This window comes from Panthera uncia, chromosome D1 (genome assembly GCF_023721935.1).
Source record: "Panthera uncia isolate 11264 chromosome D1, Puncia_PCG_1.0, whole genome shotgun sequence".
Taxonomy (NCBI): domain Eukaryota; kingdom Metazoa; phylum Chordata; class Mammalia; order Carnivora; family Felidae; genus Panthera; species Panthera uncia.
In genome coordinates, this window is record NC_064808.1 from 58,042,295 (window position 1) to 58,066,132 (window position 23,838).

The 23,838-nt window shown below is 39.2% G+C and overlaps 1 protein-coding gene and 1 pseudogene across 1 annotated transcript in view; one reads left to right on the plus strand and one right to left on the minus strand.

Moving 5' to 3' along the window:
• Positions 1-23,838, minus strand: part of PAK1 (p21 (RAC1) activated kinase 1) — a 154,200-nt gene that overhangs the window by 95,141 nt on the left and 35,221 nt on the right. The window lies entirely within an intron of this gene.
• The window catches only part of LOC125929398 (40S ribosomal protein S10-like), a 46,588-nt pseudogene that overhangs the window by 11,175 nt on the left and 11,575 nt on the right, over positions 1-23,838 (plus strand).

Genomic DNA, 23,838 nt, shown 5'->3' on the forward strand with positions numbered 1-23,838 from the left:
TTTCAGTTCAGGACAATCTTTACCACAATGCTCTCTCCTAGAACTGGTCAGTGTACAAAGGTAGTCCTAAACTAAGACTCTTAAGTCCTGGTCCTTGGACAGGCCACTTCTCTGAGCATCAGTTTCCCCATTTTTCAAGTGAGAACAATCACACTATCTTTCCTTTCCTGAACATACTGTGAAGATTACATAAGATGATGGGAAAGTGGCTTGAGATGCGTGAAATGATACACTATGCCAGAGACAATACTTAGGGTGATGACTCCCATTGTTAGTGACAAAGTCAAAATCAGAGTCTGGCCTAGAAGAACCACATTTATCCTTACAGCTCCTAAAAACTGGCTTTATTATCCTCATTTTACAGACAAGAAAAATAAGGCACAGAGAACTTACACTTGCCAAAGACTGCAAACCTAGTAGATACTAAAGCTGGAATTAGAAATCTGGTCTATCACATCCTAAAGAGCTTCTCATGCTGCTTCCCCAACAGTAGAGAAACTAAAGCCTTCTTCTTCTTTAATTTCAATTACCACTAGGCAGATGGAACATTGTCTCTCAGACAAAATCAAACTAAAAGTTAGCCTTTTAGGTAAGTACAAGTACCTTGTAGGTAAGCTTGACTGCAATCCCTGTGGTGCCCTGCCTCCGTAAGAGCTAAAAACTAAATACGTATGTTAGAAAATGTTTTGACCTCAATTTAAAAAAAAATTTTTTAATGTTTGTTTTTGAGAGACAGAGAGAGAGAGAGAGAGAGAGAGAGAGAGAGAAAGTTGGGAGGAGCAGAGAGAGAAGGAGACAAAGAATCTGAAGCAAGCTCTAGGCTCTGAGGTGTCAGCACAGAGGCTGATGCCAGCCTTGAACCCATGAACCACAAGATCATGACCTGAGCCAAAGTCGGACACTCAACTGACTGAGCCACCCAGGTTCCCCTTGACCTCAATTTTGAAATTATTTTAACTAGACTAAAAATCTGACAGGAAAGGTCAAAGTAAACAATTTTTTTTTTTTTTTTTTTTTTTTTTGCCATTCATTGTCATGATTATAAAGCATGGAAAAAAGCCTAGTCTTTGAAATCAGTTCAAACTTAGAAAAGAGAAGCCTGGGGGCACCTGAGTGGCTCAGTTGGTTCAGTGTCTGACTCTTCTTTTGGCTCAGGTCATGATCCCAGGGTCATGGGATTAAGCCCTCCATTTGGGCTCCATGCTGAGGGTAGAGCCTGCTTAAGATTCTCTCTCCCTCTGCTGCTCTCCCCTGCTTGCTCTCATCTCTCTCTCTCTCTCTCTCTCTCTCTCTCTCTCTCATTTAATTAATTAATTAATTATGAAAAAGGAAAAAAGAAAGCCTGGACAAAGGCCCAGAGGAGGGTATAAGTAGAACAAGAGAAGACAGTGACGACAACTAGAGTAAGTGGGGTTGGCAGTGAGACCTATGAAAATATAATCCCCTATCGTTTTCTTCCTCCCTAGACACCCACATATTCTGCAAGGAACCTAACCAGTGACACTTCTTTTCTCCCTTCCTGCACCCGAACAATACAGATTAGTAAGTCATTGAGAAAGTTTAACCTTCCTTTGCTGACACTTCAGCCTAAATGCCTCTCCAAAAACAGACTAAATGATAGACAGGCTGTTAAAAGACACATGTTGTCATTACACTGTCCTTCATACAGTTTGGGGAAGGCTTTTTTGGTACAGTTGTGTAGCTGCCATTATTTGCAGCCATAGATACCCATATACATGTAGCCAGAAAGTCTTTTATTTGGGATGAGAGTGTAGAGAATTTTTTTTTTAAGGATATATTTGGAATGCACAAAAAAGAAGAGCAGTGTGAATATTTAATTTTCTCAGAATGAGCTCTGACACAGGGAGGCATCTGACCCAGCAGTACCACAACCCAAACGCTTGCGTGCAGTTGAGCCTCTTGGACCTCAGCAGGACCTGTAAAAAGACTTCAGATGAAAAACAACAGACTCACAACTCAGAAGTCATCAACAAGTTCTACCGACTTTCCCTAAGAGTCTAGTAGATACATGCCATGTGCTAGGTGAATTCAAATGAATCAGGAGCAACAGATAAAAGTCAATCATGAAAACAGGAAGAATGAAGTAAGTATTTCATCAGAAGTGGGGGGGGGGGGAAGGGATTGATTTTGACTATGGATGGAGGTCAGAGAGGCTTCACCAGGCAACCTCTTCCCTTTATAGATGCCCTCTTGACTATACTGTACTCAGGCTGTGATAGTCCACACCAGAAACCTGAACAAGCATCCAAAGGGATTTTGTCATATACCAAAGAAAAGAGTTAGCTAAGCCAAGGAGAGGAGAAGACAAAGGCAAAAACTTAGAAGAGTACATGCATAGGTACATAAGGAATGGCCAATGACCATGGCTGGAGTGCAGGGTGCACAGAGGAGTTAATAAGAAACAAGGCAGGAGGGGCACCTGTGTGACTCAGTTGATTAAGTGTCTGACTTCAGCTCAGGTCATGATCTCACGGTTCATGGGTTCGAGTCCTGCATCAGGCTCTGTGCTGACAGCTCAAGAGCCTGGAGCCTGCTTCAGATTCTGTGTCTCCCTCTCTCTCTGCCCCACCCCTGCTTGCTCGCTCTCTCTCTCTCTCTCTCTCTCTCCCTCAAATAAACATTAAAAAAAATAGGGGGAAAAAAAGAAAGAAAAGAGGCAGGAAAGGCACATTTGGGTCAGATTCTGGAGAGCCCTGCATGCCAGTCTAAGGAACTTGGAATTCACTCTACAGGCAAGGGGAACTATTATAAATTTTTAAAACAGAACAGTGCCATGATTTGACTTCTATTTTAGAAAGATCACTCTAGCAGAACTGTGAAAGATACGGGAAGATTAAAAGCAGTAAGACTGTTAGGAAGCTACTGTGTTATAATAGCCCAGTTAAAAAATGATGAGGGCAGCCAACATCGTGATCAGAGCCTAAACAGGGTGAGGAGAATCTGCACTGGGGAGGGGGGTGGAGGAGAAGCAGGCTGGTAAGGAGAACCGAAGCCCAAACAAAGTGAAAAGGGCATCCATGCACAGAGCAGATAGATGGACTGGTGTGGGATATAAGAATCTAAGTATAGTGAGGAGGGCATCCATATGAGGGTGAAGGTACCTGGTACGCATTTCAGAACCCAAGCTGAAAAAAAAAGAAGAAATCTCCATGACAGAGCAGCCTGGTCTAGGGTATTGAAGCCCACACAGGATAAGGAAAGCATCCATACAGTGGAGAGAGCCTGTAATGGGGAGTTAGAACCTCAATTCCTCACTATGTCTATTGTGAGGGCCTGGGAGCAGCATAAGCCCAACAGAAACAAGCATACCTAGCAGCCAGATCTTGGGTTCTAAATACCACCTACCACTAAAAGAAATGAAAGGCTCCTTGGTGAAATGGTTTATTCCAGGGCTAGGGCTGAGAATGCACAAGATGAGCCTAGAATATTTTCTTGGGCCAGAAAGCAAGGGAGTGGTCAAAGAATGGCAGGGACATGTGAAAAGTAGACAGAAGCCAACTTGAATGGGGCTCCTACTGGCCAAATCAGGGAGAATTTGAGCATCAAAATAAATAATAATAGCAATAGCTTACTACCTACCGAATAAAACAGGAAGCCATTGAGTCCATATGGATACATATGGCACATCAATTCATATAATTGATAAACACATATACACACATATAATTGATAAACACATAAACACAAATAAATATATAGACAGCTTGGCACAGAAAAGGATATTTACATAGTTTCATAGTACCTCCCTACAAAATACTTATTTAATTATGAAGGAGAAAAGAGTACCTTCTCAGTAGAGAAGCCTAGAAAACACCATCTTGAGCAAGTTACCAAACTGAACATCAAAGTAATGAGACAACCGCAGCAACATATAATAGAATGTGGACTCTGGAATTAGATCCAGTTTTGATTCCTGACTCTGCCACCTTGACCTGATTATTTAACCCTTTTGAACTGGAATTTCCTCACCTATCAAATGGCGATACTGTTTTTATTTTAAAGTGCTAGAGGGGCGCCTGGGTGGCTCAGTCAGTTAAGCGGCCGACTTCGGCTCAGGTCATGATCTTGCGGTCCGGGAGTTTGAGCCCCGCGTCGGGCTCTGTGCTGACAGCTCAGAGCCTGGAGCCTGTTTCAGATTCTGTGTCTCCCTCTCTCTGACCCTCCCCTGTTCATGCTCTGTCTCTCCCTGTCTCAAAAATAAATAAAACGTTAAAAAAAAAAAATTTTAAAGTGCTGGAGAAATAATGTTTAAAGTACCTACCAAAAGTGTCATGAACAGTAGGGGTTTAAAACATACCTATCGTTTAGCTACATTTTGCTATATTATTTGTAACTTTTTGCTATTATTTGTATTATTATTTACAACAATAATATTAATATTTACATTGGTTTAATATTAACCATTAATATTTACACTGGTTTTTATTTACATTATTTTTGCTATATTATTTGCAACTCCACCTTTTGCAAATAACTAATGTGTACACACAGTTTTAAATGCATCTAGGCTATCATTTACACTTCATAACTACCCTGAAAGGTTATGTAATAATAGTGGTACGCTTTTTTCAATTTGACAGATGAGCAATGGAAACAAGAATAGAATGAATTGATGTGCCAAATTTTAACAGTTAGTTAAATGTACAGGTGAGCCTGAAACACACTCCCAACCCCCTCTCCAGAAGCCTTTGCCCCTCACAGAGCTTGTGTTGCTAAAGGAAATGGCCCTTCTCAAGGGCTATCTCCTTTCACCAGAATGTGGAATAATATGAAAAGAAATAATCTCTCTGAGATGGGAGTGTGATTAAGGACAACTAAAACGGAGCAAAGCATCTTTGCTCGACTCAGAATCAGAATAAGAAGGGGCACCTAACTACCCAGCCACTTAGAATTTATCAAAACAGCAAACTTTTCAGAAGGACCTAAGTAAAGGAAGCCCCACAGAAGGCAAGTAATTTCACAACATGCTATTTAACTAAAGGGAATCTTACATACCACTAAGTCCAACTTTCCCATGTACAGACAGTGAATCTAAGACCTGGAGAAGAGAAAGGACGTATCTGAGGACAAAAGAGTTTCACTATGCCAACCCTACTGTCACTGAATGGCCTGAAAATAAGGTCACTGTAGAGTTCATCTGGTAACTGTCCATCACATATCAACACAAGATGCTGTCTTTATCGTATTCCTGTGTTTTCAACTTTAAATCTACGTGTTTTTCTGTCTCCAAAACTATAGTGAATGGCCCCAAAACATCTTATGTGTGTACTTCCACAGGCTTGATAACCAGTTAGTACCCCAAAAATACTTCTCATAAAACACAGTGTGATCCAGGGTGCATAAGGTTGGTTTAACGTCCAAAAAAGATCAGTCAATACACCATATTAACAGAGTAAAGAACAGAAAGTGTAAGATCATCTCTACTGACATATAAAAAGCATTTGACAAAATCTAACAGCTTTTCATGATAAAACATTCAAGAAACCAATAATAGAAGGAAACTTCCTTAATGTGATAAAGGGCATCCACAACAAAACCCACACCTAGTATCATACTTAAATTGGTAAATAATTGAATGCTTTCTCCCCAAAATCAGGACAAGAAAAGAATATCTGCTTTTGCCACCTTTATTTAACATTATATTAGAGGTTCTAGCCAGAGCAATTAGACAAAATAAATAAATAAGTAAATAAATAAATAAATAAATGCAACCAGATTAGACAGGAAGAAGTACAATGATTTCTATTTGAGGCCACATGATCTTATATATAGAAAATCCTGAGGAGTCCACACATACACACACACATGCACACATAACTATTAGAATTAATAAACGAGTGCAACCAGGTTGCAGGATACAAGACTAATACAAAAGATATAAGATCAATACAAAAATCAACTATATCTCCATACATGAGCAATGAACAATCCAAAAGCTGAAAAAAATTTTTTTCATTACATTTACAATAGCATCAAAAAGAATAAAAGAAGTGTAAGACTTGTACAACCTTGAAAAAGAAGAACAGAGCTGGAAGATTCAAACTTCCCAATTTCAAAACTTACTACAAAGTAGTTGTAATGAACACAGTGTGATTCTGGCATAGAGACAGAGAGGTAGATCAATGAAACAGAATTGGGAGTCCAGGAATTAACTCTTATATCTATGATCAAATGATTCTGACAAAGTGCCAAGATAATTTAATGAGAAAATAACAGTCTTTTCAACAAGCGGTGCTGGGACAACTGATTATCCACCTGAAAAAGTATGAAGTTGGACTACTACCTCATATCATATGCAAAAAGTAATTCATAGCTCTAAATGTAAGAGCTAAAACTATAAAACACTTAGAAGAAAACCTAAGTATAGATATTCATGACCTGGGACTAGGCAATTATTTTTCATATATGGCACCAAAAGCCCAAACAACAAAAGAAAAACTAAATAAATTGGACAACAGCAAAATTACAACCTTTTGTACTGCAAGTGAAAGCAAGAAAGCAAAAAGAAAATCCACAGGAGAAAATATTTGTAGATCATATACCTGATAAGGGACCGTAAGACTACATAAAGAACTCTTACAATACAAGCATACCTCATTTTATTGTACCTCATACACCCTGTGAGGACAATTTTTACAAATTGAAGATCTGTGGCAATGCGGTGCCAAGCAAGTTTATTGGTGCCATGTTTCCAACAGCATTTGCTTGCTTTGTGTCTCTGTGCCACATTTTGGTAGTTCTCACAAAATTCCAAACTTTTTCATTATTATTATATTTATTCTGATGATCTGTGACCAGTGATCTTTCATGTTACTATTGTCATTGCTGTGAGGTACAACAAACCATACCCATATAAGATGCAGAACTTAATCGATAAATGTTCCATGTGTTCTTACCACGCCACCAACCAAATGTTCTCCCATCTCTCTCCCTCTCTTTGGGCCTCCCAGTATTAAAATTAGGTCAACTAATAAGCCTACAATGGCCTCTAAGTATTCAAGTGAAAGAGAAAGTTGCATGTCTGTCAATCTAAATCAAAAGCTAGAAATGACTAAGCTTAGTAAGGAAGGCATGTTGAAGGCTGAGGTAGGCTAAAAGCTAAGCCTCTTGTGCCAAACAGTTAGCAAAGGTGTGAATGCAAAAGAAAAGTCCTTGAAAGAAATTAAAGGTGCTACTCCAGTGAACATGCAAATGATAAGAAAGTGAAACAGCCTTATTGCTGATATGGAGAAAGTCTGACTGGTCTGGACAGAAGATTGAAATCAGCCACAACTATGCCTTAAGCAAAATCTTAACCCAGACAAAAGCCCTAACTCTCTTCAATTCTATGAAGACTAAGAGGGGTGAGGAAGCTGCAGAATAAAGTTTGAAGCTAGCAGAGATTGGCTGATGAGATTTAAGGAGAATAGCTATCTCCATAATATAAAAGTGTTAGGTGAAGCATGAAGTGCTGGTGTGGAAGTTACAGTAACTTACCCAGAAGATGTAGTTAAGATAATTCATGAAGGTGGCTACACTCAACAACAGATTTTCAATATAGACAACACAGCCTTCTATTAGAGGAAGATGCCATCTAGGATTTCCATAGCTAGAGAGGAGAAGTCAATGCTTGGTTTCAAAACTTCGAAGGACAGGCTGACTCTCTTGCTAGGGGCTGATGTAGCTGGTGACTTTAAGTTGAAGCCTGTGCTCACTTACCATTCTGAAAATCCTAGGGCTTTGAAGAATCATGCTAACTCAATTCTGCCTGTGCTCCATGAACGGAACAAAACCTGGATGAGACCACATCTGTTTACAACATGGTTTACTGAGGATTTTAAGCCCACTATTGAGACCAACTGTTCAGAAAAAAAGGATTGCTTTCAAAATATGACTGCTCATTGACAGCGCACCTGGTCACTCAAGAGTTCTGATGAAGACATACAATGAAATGAATGTTTTCATGCCCACTAATACAATACCCATTCTGTAGTACATATATCGAGGAGTCATTTCGACTTTCAATTCTTATTATTTAAGATATACATTTTGTAAGGCTACTATAGATACTGATTCTTGTGATAAATCTGGGCAAAGAAACCCTGAAAACCACTAGAAAGGATTCACCATTCTAGTGAATCAGATCTTAAGGCTCCACCTGTAACTCTAGTTCTCTTGCTCTTTCCACCACATCTGTACTTATTGCTACAATCTCGTGATAAAACTTGAACAAACGAGGAGTGGCTTCTTACGGATGAGCAAAGGAAGTATTTCTTGAGATGGCATCTACTCCTGGTGAAGATGCTGTGAAGACTCTTGAAATGACAGAAAGGATTTAGAATATTACATAAACTAAATGGATTAAGCAGCAGCAGGGTTTTGGAGGATGGACTCCAATTTTGAAAGAAATTCTACCAACGGTAAAATGCTAGCAAACAGCATCTCATCCCACAGAAAAATCGTTCATGAAAGAAGGGCCAATCAACACAGCAAACTTTATCATTGTCTTATGTTAAGAAATTGCCACAGCCACCCTAACCTTCAGCAACCATCACCCTGATCAGTCAGCAGCCATCAACAGGGAGGCAAGACCCTCCACCAGCACAAAGATTACAACTCACTAAAAGCTCAAATGATGGTACACATTTTTAGTAATAAAGTATTATTTTCTTTTAAATAGGCTCCACACCCAGCGTGGAGCCCAACATGGAACCCATCGTGGGGCTTGAACTCACACCCCTGACATCAAGACCTGGGTGAGATCAAGAGTTGGATGCTTAACTAAATGAGCCATTCAGGTGCCCCAGTAATAAAGTATTTTTTAATTAAGGTACATACATTGCTTTTTTAGACATAATGCTATTGCACACTTAATAGACTACAGTATAATGTAAACATATTTTTTTTAATTTTTTTTAAATCTTTATTTATTTTTGAGAGAGAGAGAGAGAGCACGAGCAACGGAGGAACAAAGAGAGAGGGAGACACAGAATCTGAAGCAGGTTCCAGGCTCTGAGCTGTCACCGCAGCACCCGATGCAGGTCTTGAACTCAAGAACTACAAGCTCACGACCTAAGCCGAAGTCGGATGCTAAACTGACTGAGCCACCCAAGTGCCCCATAAACATAACTTTTATATGCACTGTGAAATAAAGAGATTCATTTGGCTCACTTTATTGTAACGTTCATGTTATTGCAGTGGTCTGGGACCGAACCCACGGTATCTCCAAGGTATGCCTACAATAGCGTTGGTGGTATCATGGTGAGCATAGCTGCCTTCCAAGGTAAGTCTATAATAGTAAAAAGACACCCCAATTTAAAAATGGACAAAGGATCTGAATAAAAATTTGTCCAAAAATATACAAATGGCCAATAAGCACATGAAAAGTTGCTCAACATCATTAGTCATTAGGGAAATTCAAATCAAAATCATAATTAGATTTCACACCCGCTAGGATGACTATAATAAAAAAGATAGATGGGGTGCCTAGGTGGCTCAGCCAGTTGAGTGCCTTTATTGATTTCAGCTCAGGTCATGATCTCAGAGTTTGTGAGATTGAGCCCTGAGTTGAACTCTGTGCTAACAGTACAGAGGCTGCTTGGAATTCTCTCTCTCCCTCTCTCTCTCTCTGCCCGTCCCCTGCTCACTCGCTCTCTCTCTGTCTATCTCTCTCTCAAAATAAATAAACATTAAAAAAAAGATAATAACAAGTGTTGGTGCGGAAGTGGAGAAATAAAAGCCATCATATAATGCTGTGGGGAATGTAAAATGGTGCAGTTCTTTTGCAAAAAGTCTATAAGTTCCTCAAAAGGATAAAAACAGTTACCATATGATCAAGCAATTCCACTCCTAAATATATACTTAAAATAAATGAAAACACGGCACAAAAACAGACACTCAGATCAATGGAACGGAATAGAGAACCCAGAAATGGACCCACAAGTGTATGGCCAACTAATCTTTGACAAAGTAAGAAAGAATATCTAATGGAATAAAGACAGTCTCTTCAGCAAGTGGTGCTAGGAAAACTGGACAGTGACATGCAGAAGAATGAACCTGGACCACTTTCTTACACCATTCACAAAAATAAACTCAAAATGGATGAAAGACTTAAATGTAAGACAGGAAGCCATCAAAATCCTTGAGGAGAAAGCAGGCAAAAACTTCTTTGACCTGGGCCGCAGCAACTTCTTACTCAACACATCTCCAGAGGCAAGGGAAACAAAAGAAAAATGAAATATTGGGACCTCATCAAAATAAAAAGCTTCTGCACTGCAAAGGAAACAATCAGCAAAACTAAAAGGCAACCGACGGAATGGGAGAAGATATTTGCAAACGACATATCAGATAAAGGGTTAGTATCCAAAATCTATAAAGAACTTATCAAACTCAACCCCCAAAATACAAAGAATCCAGTGAAGAAATGGGCAAAAGACATGCATAGACACTTCTCCAAAGAAGACATCCAGATGGCCACCCGACACATGAAAAGATGCTCAACATCACTCCACATCAGGGAAATACAAATCAAAACCACGATGAGATACCACCTCACACCTGTCAGAATGGCTAACATTAACAACTCAGGCAACAACAGATGTTGGCAAGGATGCAGAGAAAGAGGATCTCTTTTGCACTGCTGGTGGGAATGCAAACTGGTGCAGCCACTCTGGAAAAGGGTATGGAGGTTCCTCAAAAAATTAAAAATAGAACTACCTTACAACCCAGCAATTGCACTACTAGGTATTTATCTAAAGGATACAAGTGTGCTGGTTTGAAGGGGCACATGCACCCCAATGTTTATAGCAGCGCTATCAACAATGGGCAAAGTATGGAAAGAGCCCAAATGTCCATCGACAGATGAATGGATAAAGAAGATGTGGTATATATATACAATGGAGTAATACTCGGCAATCGAGAAGAATGAAATCTTGCCATTTAAAACTACGTGGATGGAACTGGAGAGTATTATGCTAAGTGAAATTAGAGAAAGACAAATATATGACTTCACTCATATGAGGACTTTAAGATGCAAAACAGATGAACATAAGGGAAGGGAAGCAAAAATAATATAAAAACAGGGAGGGGGACAAAAACATTAGAGACTCTTCAATGTGAAGAACAAACAGAGGGTTGCTGCAGGAGTTGTGGGAGGGGGGATGGGCTAAATGGGTAAGGGGCATTAAGAAATCTACTCCTGAAATCATTGTCGTTCTATATGCTAACTTGGATGTAAATTGAAAAATGAATAAATTATTTTTAAAAATAAATGAAAATACACATCCACACAGATATTGTACATAAATGCTCATAGTAGCACTATATATAACAACAACAAATTAGAAACAACCCAAATGTCCATCAAATGAGGAATGAATAAATAAAATGTGGTATATCCAACCATGGAATATTATTTGGCCAAAAAATCACCAAATATCATTCAGCAATAACAAGAAATGATACGTGTTACAACACAGATGAACCTCGGGGCACGTGAGTGGCTCCGTCAGTTAAGCATCCGACTTTGGATCAGGTTGTTACTTCACGGCTTGTGAGTTTAAGCCCCACATCAGGCTCCTCACTGACAGTATGGAGCCTCCTTGGGATTCTCTCTCCCCCTCTCCCTCTCTCTCTGCCCCTCCCCCACTCATGCTCATGCGCTCTGAAAATAAATAAAACTTAAGAAAATAAATAAAAAAAGCAACATAGATGAAACTTAAAACCACGAATGAAAGAAACAAGATACAAAACACTACATATTGAATGATTCCATTTATATGAAATGTCCAAAATAGGCAAATCAAGTCTATAGAGACAAAAAATAGATTAGTAGTTGCCTAGGGCGAGGATGATGAGGATAGAGAAGAATGGTTAAGAGTCTGCTAATGGATACAGGGTTTCTTTTAGGAGGATAAAATGTTCTACAACTAGATTGTGGTGATGATGATACAAGTCTGTGAATATACTGAAAAAACAGTGAATTGTACACGTGAAGTAGGTGAATTTTTCGGCATGTTAATTATATCTCAATAAAGCTGTTAAACACACACACGCACATACATACACAGTATGGTAAAATGGCAAGAGCACCCACTGGTCTTAAGAGTCAGACCGAAGTTCAAACCCTGGTTCCACTACTCACTACCTGCATGAACCTGACTTCCCACTGAATCTATTTTCTTTATTGGTAAGATTAGGATAATAATAACAATTACTACCTTTACAAAATGGCTGGGAAATGAGGTAAGAAAACAGACATGAAAGCGCTTTGCATACAGCTGATCTCCTAAGATACTTATTTTCTCTTCATAAATATTTCTTGTCACTAGACCAAAATAATCTTACTGACCAAAATGAATGCAACAAGGAGAGAAGGACATTTTTCTCATCTAAGTTAAGTAACTCTGTGGCATTTTCCCATAAGCTAAAAGGAAAATGAACAGACCCCCAAATCTGAGTTTAAAAGCAGGCACTCAGCATGCAGTCCTGAATAAAAAAGGGGGTATAAGTAGATACTCTAATTGCCTTCTTCCTCTGCATTCAAACCTACTTTCTGTTTTAATCAGTATACCCTTACCACATCACCACTGAAATAGGAAGTAGTTGTTCAAGAGAGATAATATGATTCAGAAGTTCTGGGTTGGCAAGGAGAATGAGGCTTCCCTGGTTTTTTCTAGATACTTATCCTGTGATTGGAGGCCACACCAGGACATCACTAGTGGAAACCAAGATTGAAATTGAGAAAAGAATAGTTGTTTAATAGTTTTGTTTATAGAAGGGAGAACTGAGGGATTTGACTACAGCCACACAGCAAGACCATACAGTCCCAATCATATGATAGGTATATAGAAAGAAACACGATGTCTTACAAAGAATTCTAGGCCTGAGGATAGGAAAAATCAAACCTAGTCCCAAAATTGCTACCAAATTGCTGTCTAATCTTGAATAAATCAATTTCATTCTCAGTTCCCTTCCTATATGCCTATTGATTCAGAAATTTCACAAATAAAAGTAATTACTGCATGCAAGGCACTGTGCTGAGATATTGTGGTGAACAAAACAGTCTGTTTACACATAAGTCTACACTTATGGAGCTTACAGAATAGAACACTGCAGAAGACAGTAAAAATATAAACAAGCCAATTATTTCATAATTACAACTTGTGACATACAGCCAATGTCAATCAGGAAGTAAGAAGTGGGTTAGGAGAGCACATGTGCAAAAGAAAAACTCAAATCAGAAGGAGCTCCTCTCAACTCTTTCCATTACAAACAGGGGCTCAGGATTCTCTGCACATGTCACCTGACTGCCTGCTGCTTTGTGTGGCTGGAAGCATCATGGTCAACCACAAAAAACATAAAACATACATATAACAAATGCCAGGCAGCTCCACCAGTTTCTCCCCCTTTCTGTCCCTTAGTCTCAGTTTCTTCAGCTACGAAATGGAGGTAATACTGTCTACTTCACAGTATCGTTTTGGGAGATAAAATAGGAAAAAGTACTCTAGAAACTAATCTCCAGCATACCCCCAGGGCTTCGTACAGAGTTAAGCACACTATAGCTTCCCATCTGTAAAATTATGGTAGCCCTGCATCCACCTCACAGGTGGGTTAAATGAGGTCGTGAGGATTAAATGAGATAACATATATGTAAGGTACTTAGCAGAGTCCTTGACACATAACAACTGATAAAAACATCAGCTGCCATTAATTCACTTAACCTCTTCCCCTCAGTTTCCTCATTTGTGAAACACGAACAATAATAGTACCTAATTCTTAGGTTTACTATGGAAATTAAATGAGCTAATATATTTGAAGGCTTATAACAGTACTATACAAGGATAAAATTATATTATTACTATTATTATTAATAATTTTATCTTTGAGCTTTCTCTACAGTTTGCATGTATATAGACCACTGGTTCTCAATCAGGGTTGATTTTGTACCCCCAGAGGACATTGGCAATGCCTAGAGACATTTTTTGTTTGTCACAACTGGAGGGAAGAGTAGATGCTACTGGCATCCAGTGGGTAAAGAACAAGAACGCTGCTAAATACCTGAGAGGGCACAGAACAATCCCCCAGCCCAAACACAGACTTATATGATCCAAAATATCAAGTCTCAAGGTGGAAAAACTTCAATATAGCTAAAGAAATCAAACAGTTCTCTCTTCCTCCTCCTCTGAAATGCTATTTTATTTGGATCTGTCTTTTTTTTTAAGTTTTTTTTTAATGTTTTATTTATTTTTGAGAGACAGAGTGCCAGCTGGAGAGGGGCAGAGAGAGAGAGGGAGACCCAGAATCCAAAGCAGGTTCCAGGCTCTGAAGTACCAGCACAGAGCTTGATGATGCAGGGCTCAAACTCATGAACTGTGAGATCATGACCCGAGCCGAAGTTGGTCGCTTAACCGAGCCACCCAGGAGCCCCTTGCATCTCTCTTCTAGGTTTTATTAAACAGGTACAAAAGTTTCAGACAGAAACAGGTTTTAGAGAGGCCCTTTCTTTACCAAGGCTAAAATGGGCAAGTATTTTACAAAATAACTGAGATTCAGGATGAAAGCCTGAACCGGAATGCAGGTCTCCTAACTCCCAGACTAGCTATCCTTCCATGGAGCTAACTCAGATAACTCTGCAAGCACTTTCTTTCCCTTCCCTACTCCTTCTACCCTTCTCCCTCTTCCTCTCCCTATCCCCCCTTCCCAGATTTGGATCTATTTCTTTTCTAGTAACATCAGAAGTCAGAGAGAGGGGTGACCTTTCTCCCCACCCTCCCACTTGCCTACCTTTAGAAGGACCTGCCCTCTGGAGCTCCAGTCTGGGCTTTGGACCAGAGGCCAAGAACCCTTCCTATTTACCTTTTTTCACAGGGGTCAAGCTCAGCTGCTTTGGCCACCACTCTCTACTCTCTCCCGAGGTTATGCAGGCATTCTTCCCGAAAGTATAACTTGAGTCAGACAACCTGGAGTATTTCCTTTTCTCTGTCTATGGGAATGAACTAGCCTTAGGGAGGGGCCACAGGCAAGTTGTAACAGCTGACATTGGACTTTCTTCCCAGGAAGTGGTTTTGAAGAGAAAAAAAAGACTATGAGTACCTTGGTGAGAAAAAAACATGGAAAAAGAGTATGTAAGAGAAAAAGACTACGGATGGCTTTCACAGGGTACTCAGCCACATACAGGACATCTCAAACATTTCTCATGTCTAATTCATACCAGTACTTAGAGGACAAATGCCTCCTCCTCAAGAAAGCCTCCCACGGCTGCTTCAGCCCATGAAAATATTAAGCAAGTGCTCATAATGTGCCGGCCACTCTAGTAACTTTATCTCATTTAATCTTCACAACCTGACATAATTATTTTCCCCATTTCAGAGATGAAGAAAATGATGAGAGGTTAAGTAACTTGCCTTATTGCTTAGCCAATAAGTAGCAGAGCTGCAACTTTTCCCCAGATCTTTCAGACATCAGAAAACTAAGCTCTCAACTAAGTTACTAAAATGATTCTCAAGACAATTTCCCCTTTCTCTGAACCTATATTGCATTTACTATCTATATCACATATTAAGCAATTAATTTCAGGCATCAGATTGGTTCCAGACACTGTGCCAGCTCTGGTGAATAAAAGATATAAATAGCAGGCAGTCTCTTCTCTAAAGCAGGGTTTCTCAAACTGTTTTGACTACAACCTACAGTAAGAATGCAATTTATATGGAGACACAGTACACACACACACACAATCTATAACTATAAAACTGAAATACAAGTTTCACAAAACAGACTTTGCTCTTTCTATATACCGTGTGTTCTGATTTGTTTTCTGGCCTATTCTATTTGGCTTTTTAAAAATGTGGTCCAATGTACTACATTAAATCTACAATCCATGAGTTATGACTTACATGGTTTGAAAAAACACACTGCCCTTGAGAGCTCCCAGGTTAAAGGGGGAGATAAGATATGAGTAATAGTAAAATTACAATAACAGTAGTTAACATTTCAGGAACTCTTATTGTGTGTCCAGCACTCTGATAAGCACTTTACATGAATTATTTGAATCCAAAATCCAACCCAGCCTGCCTGTTTGAATCCAATGTCCATATTCTTTTCACCATACCACACTGCCTGTACAGCATGAGAACCATAATGAGAAACATTTCCATGAGGAAATGGGAATGGGGGGAGGGAATACTCAGAAAACTTCACAAAAGTGAAGATTTCTGAGTTGTGTCTTGAAGTATAAATTTTCAAGAATTTGGCACATGAACTCCTGTAGGTTTGTGGATAGAACCCTTAACCTTCTCTTGTGATACTGAAAAATAGCATGTTATTTTTACATGGAAATCTATGAAATTTTTAACTGATGCTCTCTCTCCTAATAGAAATCTCAAGGAACACCTGCCACATGGCACTTGAAAAAAAAAGTTCTGGAGTTTGATAACAGTTTTTCTAGAAGAGCTGTCTATAAAATGACATCCATCACTTGCTACCAGGAGACCAGAATCCTAATCTCAGGATTTATGCGTGTCTTTGGGCAGATAACTTTACCTCTCTGGGACTCAGTTACTAATCTGTAAAATGATAAAAACAGGCCATATGATCAGCAAGTTTCTTTCTAGTACTAATAAATTCTAATAATAAATTCTAGTGACTCTAGTACTAATAAATTTAGCAAGTCCATGAAAAAGATTAAATAATTATAATAAAGTCCATTTGCTCACAAAGACGTCAGGATGAATTTGAGGTTCTGGAACTAAGCTCCTAGGCTCTGTCTTGCCTAATCCTCTTAGCTGGATGTGGAATTGACAATGTACACCCACAGATCTGACATCACCATTTCATCCACCAGAGACTAAATTTCTTGTGAGAGGCCAGTGATTAGAAGCCACACAGGAGTAGATTTTAGTTTTAAGAGCCAAAATGTCAAACCACGAAAATGACGGTCTCTATCAATACAGAGCGCTCCATCATGGAAATATGCAAACAGATATTGGCAAAATACTTGGTAGGACTTTGCAGAAGAAATTCAAACATGAGGAAAAAGCTGTATTAGACGTCCTTACAAGGAAATTTCAGTCCTAAAATTCTACAATTTTCTCTTCACAAAGAAACAGAAGGAATAGCCCTTAGCACACTTTGAAGGGGAAAAAATACTCAAAAAAGTTTTCTGAACTTTTCCAGCCTCCTTCCCTCCTTCTTTCCATATTACAGTTCCAGCACACTGGGTCATTCACAGCCAGAGACATCATGGCTACACTTGTCTACTCTTTTCAGGATTTGTTTTTATTTTATGAAGAGGGAAGGACAGGTTTAGTTGCCAAGGAAAGAACCATGAAGTACCTTTTCAAGGGCCCAGGTCCACACCAGGGAATACCTCTCAGGAGAATGGAAAGTTAAGAGATTGGCTCTACCCAGCAGTATCCAACTCAAGGTGGCCTCTGGTTTCTCAGGACACATAGATTAATGGCCCTCAAAGCATAAAGTTAGGAACCTATACGGATGTCTACCCCAGCCCCAGCTGCGCAGACTAGTCTAAGACACTCCTGTAATTGGAGAATGATGTACTGTAAACTGAGTCCCTGCTGCCTCTATTGGTGATCTGGGGCCATTCACTGCTTGACTTGGAGCCTGAATAATTCCAATTATAAAATGCACCAGTTGTAAAATGAATATAGAAGATGAATTGTAAGACTTTTTCCAGTACTGACATTGTTACTCTAATATAAAATAGTAATCTTATAATTAGCATCTATCCTAAATTCTCAAAAACGTAAATATAAAAATAATTGTAAATACTTATCACCTAGTGAGCACATATTATGGGCAGATGCAGTACCTTACATACTTACTTCCTTTAATCTTCACAGCAATCCTATTTTACATATGAGGAAACAAACTGAGAAAGATTAAGAAACTTGCCCAAGGTCACACAGGTAAGTGGGAGAGCCAGAGCTTTGTCCAGACCTACTGATTCTAAATCCAATCCTCCTTCCACTAACCTATTCATTTCCAGGCTTCTATCCCCAAAAAGAATACTACCTGGAAAATAAAAGAACAGAGAGTACGGAAAAAATGGCTAAAGACTAACTTCAATCTGCTAGTAAAGATCTGCTTTCTAGAGCCAACAAGGAAATAATAAAAACTATTGGAGCCACCAAAAGACAAGGGCCCTCCCAAGCTGCTGTAAGCAAGATTCATCTGAAATTCCTCCCACCTCTATCTTCTCTATTAGTCTCCAAAAGGTAGATGGGCTTGGGGACCAACAATAGGCTAGAGAAAGCATTTTTACATCTATATAATCCTAAAGAGGCAGAGGCCAACTTTTAAGACCAGTTCTTCTCACCTGCTGCTGATTCACCCAGCCCCCTCTTTTCCCAGGAAGCCTGTTCAGTGACTTCTGCCTCTCCAAGAAAGGCCTTCATTCATTCCTCCAGATCTGGATCCTAATTCCAGAAGAAGCTATGCCACATTAAAAATGAAGAACTAGCCATCCCCTCTCCCACCACTGGCTTAAAGAAAACTGCCCACCTCGCCCACTACTGGCTTAAAGGAAAAAAATCTAAGGGGGAAAGGGCGACAGAAACATCTAGATTTCTTAGAAGACATCTAGGTCCACTGCTCTGCTGTTCTATCTATAGAGATGTAGAAAGGATAGTAGGCCAGGACCCCCAGGCTACTGCTTGCCCAATGGCATCAGAAAAACCAACTCCGTCTTTACCGGGAGAAGGCTTCTGCAATCATTCAATCCAATGGTTTCCAAGTTTTTTTTTTTAAAGCCTCTCAAACTCTTTTTTCCAGTCAAATCTTACAGAAACAACAATATGTAAACAGGTAAATGCATAGCTGCTCTGGCTGAAAAGGAGGTGGGGAAGTTCCCCTTCCTCAGCGTCTTCCCACTTCCCAGTCTCACCACAATAGCCTGTGAAGTTGCACTTCCAAACCCTGAGACTCTAGTTTACACCTCCTTGTGTTACTTAAGGAAACTGGGGTCAAGGGGGAGAACGTGACTTTGTCAAAATCACAGTTAGTGCCTAAGCTGGAACTCAAATTCAGATGTACTGACTTAAATGGCAGTCAATTTCCCATCTCATCACACTATTCCTTGTAGATGATCACATGAAAAGTGAATGTGAAAGGGGTTTTTAAAGCACTAAGTGCTGGAGGCTTGTAAAGTTCCCTCAGCTAATTTTCTCAATAGGTAAAGATTTCCAAGGTTAATTTCACCAGGTAGCACTCAATGGCAAAGAAACCCTCTCAGGCTCCCAACCGCTCAATAAAGTGTCTATTTGTAAAAACAGGCACGATTATGTTACCAACTTAGAAAGAGCAATAGTAAATACATGAGACTCAAGAGGCTTCTGCAGGATTCCCTGTTCCCTGTGTCCTAAGAAACCATCCCTTAAAGACATGGGAATTTTCCTGATATCCACCATGCCTGGAACATGGAGTAGAATCTAAACTTGCATATTAAAGTTAACTCCTTAACTATGTATTATACAGCCTGGGCCTCAGTTTCTCTACAACTATGGTAGCCAGCCTCCAAGACAGTACCCAATGATCCCTGCCTCCTGGTATTCACACCTTTGTGTATCCTTTCCCACCTAGTAGAAGGGTTGGTCTGTGTGATCAAAAGAATACAGTTGAAGTGATGATATATCATTTCTGAAATTAGATTACAAAAGGCACTGCAGCTTCTGTTTTGGTTGCTCTTTTCTCTCTCAGATCATTCATTGTGGGGAAGCTAGCTGCCATGTTGTGAGCAAGGAACTGATGCTACCAGCCTGTCAACAGCCAGCTAAAAACTGAAGCTAGCCAATAACCAGATGAGTGAGTGTGGAAGGGAATCCACCAGGCCCAGGTGAACCTCTAGAAAACTGCAGCTCTGGGCAACAGCTTGACTGTAATCTCAGTTGAGACATAACAGCCAGAACCACCCAGCTTGGCCACTCTAAAATTCCTCACGCTCAGAAACTGTAAGATAATGTTTATTTTTTTCTTAAGCTGATAAATTTCACAGGCAATTTATTGAAGCAACAGTACATAACTAATACAACCACAAAACTAAGGCTTCTGGGTTTACATCCAAAAGCCCATTATGAAACCAAAAGTCCATCTGAAACAAAACCCAAGGCATCTAGGGTTGGAATTTCCCCTTAAACAATAATTGTCTCTATTGCTTACTCATAAGGTGACCGGTTGAAAGTCACTTCATCTCTCTTAGTTGTGGTTTCCTCGTTAAATATATTGGGATATTTTCTTTGCACATGATGGTGAGGATTAAATGAGAATAGCTTGTAAAATTATCTTTAAAACAGTATAAAACTATACAGATTAAAATTGTTATAATAAAGACTTTGGAAGGTATCCCACCAAGCCCACTCCCAAAAGCCACCAAAAGGAGATGACCCTGTTCAGTGAAGTCAAATGGAACAGCTTCTTTTTTACCATTTATTCAACTGTATTAAAAGTATTACCCTCAGGGCACCTGAATAGCTCAGTCGGTTAAGCATCCGACTCTTGATGTCAACTCAGATCCTGATCTCATGGTCTTGAGATTGAGCCCCCTCGTCAGGCTCCACACTACGCATGGAGCCTCTTAAGACTCTCTCTCTCCCTTTCCCCCAGGGGTGTGCATGTGTGCTTTCTCATAAATAAATGAATGAATGAATGAATGAATGAATGAATTCTCTGCTATCACTACTTCTCATAATAACAAAAGCAATAATTATCAGTGTTTGGTATTATATACCAAGCACAGTGCTAAGTGCTTTCACATTATTTTCTCACTTAATACTCCGTTTAACATACAAAGAAACTGAAACTTAGAGAGGTTAAAGTGATTTGGTTAGTAATGGAGTCAGAATTGAACTTCACATCCATGCAACTCCAAAGACCATGTCCTTTCCACTAAACCAACATGCTGCTTACCATACCTGGTAGCCTGAAAGTATCTAATACAGAAGGCATTCAGATACAACCTAAAAGAACTGAAAACATGAAAGAGAAAGGAAGAAAAATCACCTTTCAAATTAATGGGGAAATAAAAAGATTCAGGAGATGTAGATTTTGGTCTTGTCTAGGGCACCAAGCAGTTATAACATCTTGGGCAAGTTATCTACCAGTGAAAAAATTTTTAAACCCTCATATTACATAGTACTTTTAATCTACAAAGCATTCTGAAGTATCTGCAAATATTTGATTGTCATAGCAAACCTCAAAGGTAGTTTTAACTGTCTCCATTCTACAAATGAGAAAACTGAGATCCAAAAAGAATTCCAGTAACTTGCCCGTAGTTATTAAACAGCTGGTACATGTCAGAGACAATATACCTAGATTTATTCTCAGAGGTACATAAGATTCAATAGCTTTAGGGAATGTTCAAAGGTCACAGCAAGGACAAGAATCTGGTTTCTTTCTTACTCCCCTAAGCCAGTGCTACAACCAAGTATACAAACCTGGACAGCTTTTTTAAAACACTGATGTCTGGGGGCACCTGGGTGGCTCAGTCGGTTAAGCGTCCGACTTCAGCTCAGGTCACGATCTCGCGGTCTGTGGGTTCGAGCCCCGCGTCAGGCTCTGGGCTGATGGCTCAGAGCCTGGAGCCTGCTTCCGATTCTGTGTCTCCCTCTCTCTCTGCCCCTCCCCTGTTCATGCTCTGTCTCTCTCTGTCTCAAAAATAAATAAACGTTAAAAAAAAATTTAAAAAAAAAAACAAAAAACAAAAAACACTGATGTCTGGGCCCCATACCTACCTTTACCGCCCCACCCCCCACTCCAAATTTAATTTATTTGGTCCTGAGTGGGATCTAAGTGTCAATACATTTTTAAGCTTTCTTGGAGTGGCCAAACTTGAGAACTACTATCCTAACCCCAGGAGTCACAGATTAAGAAATGTCATGATCCACTCTCATTTTCTAATGTCAAATTCCTTGAATGAAGTCATCCATTTTTTTGTATAAATTCATCACATTTACAAAGAAAATGTCTTCTACTACTAAAAATGACTATGTAAGTTAAATAATTTAATTTTTGTTACCTAAGAATAAATTTTTATTCAACATGCAATCAATATCTTAATGGTCAAGATTGGATATGTGGCATGAGCAATAAAAGTGCTTATAGAAAAAGAAAGAAGTTGCCCACAAAAGTACACTATGAACAAAAACAACTAAGAAGAAAATTGAAGTAATCTTTTTTTCTCTAAATATCCCTGCTTGGGGATCTCAGAACTCTTTGGTTCTACCAAGATGAATTTACCTGGAGTGTCCTCTTATGAGGATTTAGATACTGTACAGACTTGTCTCACAGTATCTCCACTTCTCTCTGCTAATTCCACTCTTAGCTGACTGAGTTCTTTCCCCTAATCCTCAAGCCTATGGTTATGGGTTTGAACTGTGTCTCCCAAAATAAGATATGTCAAAGTCCTAAGCCCTAGTACCTCAGAATGTGATTTTATTTTAAAATAGAATCTTTACAGAGGTAATCAAGTTAAAATGAGGTTATTAAGGGGGGCCCTAATGCAATATGACTTGAGTCCTTACAAGGAGAAATTTGGACACAAATTTCCAAATTCCAGCTAGGCTATTTTGGTCTATGCTTACTAAGAAGTTCACACACACATACACAAGGAGAGAGAGAGTCTATGAAAAGACAGGGAGATGTCCATCTACAAGCCAAGGAACACCTGAGGCTACCAGAAGCTAGGAGAAGGGCCTGGAACAGATCCTTCCTTCACCTTCAAAGGCAGTATGGCCCTGGCTGACACCTTGATTTTGGACTTGTGGCCTCCAGAACTGTGTGACTATAATTTTCTTTTGTTCTAAGCCAACCAGTTTGTGGTATTTTGTTACAGGAGGTCAAGGAAACTAATGATTCACCTTTCTCTAAACACTTCAAGTTTGTACCCAGCTTATTTGGTGGAACTGTTTAATTTTTTAGCATAGAAATCCTACAGTCCTAATAAAATCAAAGTCTCTCAAGGGCAGAAACACCATTTTATACATTTTTTTTAATCTACAACTCTTAAGGAGAGACTGGTCTCAGAAAAAGTATTGAGGAAACATTCGCTCACTTGATCACTTTCTGGAAAATGTTCTGCAGCCACTACTATTGTTTTAGAATTGAACAACCAGCTTCCTTACACCTTCACAAAATTTACCCAACCAAAGCTCCAAATCCTATAACAGGTCCTTTCTAGACCTTCTTACAGAGATACCCCATGGTTCACCATAGGATGTGTTTCCCCTTACCACAAGGAGTGATTAATTTGTTCAACTACAAGTGTGTTTCTCATGATATTTGGCTTAATTGTGCTAAGTGAAAGTGGCAACTTTTAGGGTAATGTGGCGAAGAGAAAACAGTCATGGTCATCAAATATCTAAGTAATGCTTGTTTTCTTATTTCAAATTCTCTTGTGTCTAAAATCCAACAAAAGTACACATGTACCCACCTTCTTTAACATTTAATCCTTGAGGAAAACAACAGAAACTAATATGAATTTGCCATCATTATGAGAAAAAACACATTGAGTCATAGATAATGAAAGGAAACCTCTGTGTGTGTGCATGTGTGTGTAAATAAAACCCTTTAAATTTGAAAAGTAAAAAAAAAAAAAAAAAAAAAAAAGAATTGAACAACCAAAAAATCACTTTTCCTACTTCCATAATTCTGTTACACTGGCATTAGCTATTTTTATTGCCATTTTTATTTTATTTTATTTTATTTTATTTTGCTAATTAACATTTTTAGTTGCATTTATTAACATTTTTTAATATATTTATTGTCAAGTTGGCTAACATACAGTATATACAATGTGCTCTTGGTTTTGGGGGTAGATTCCCATGACTC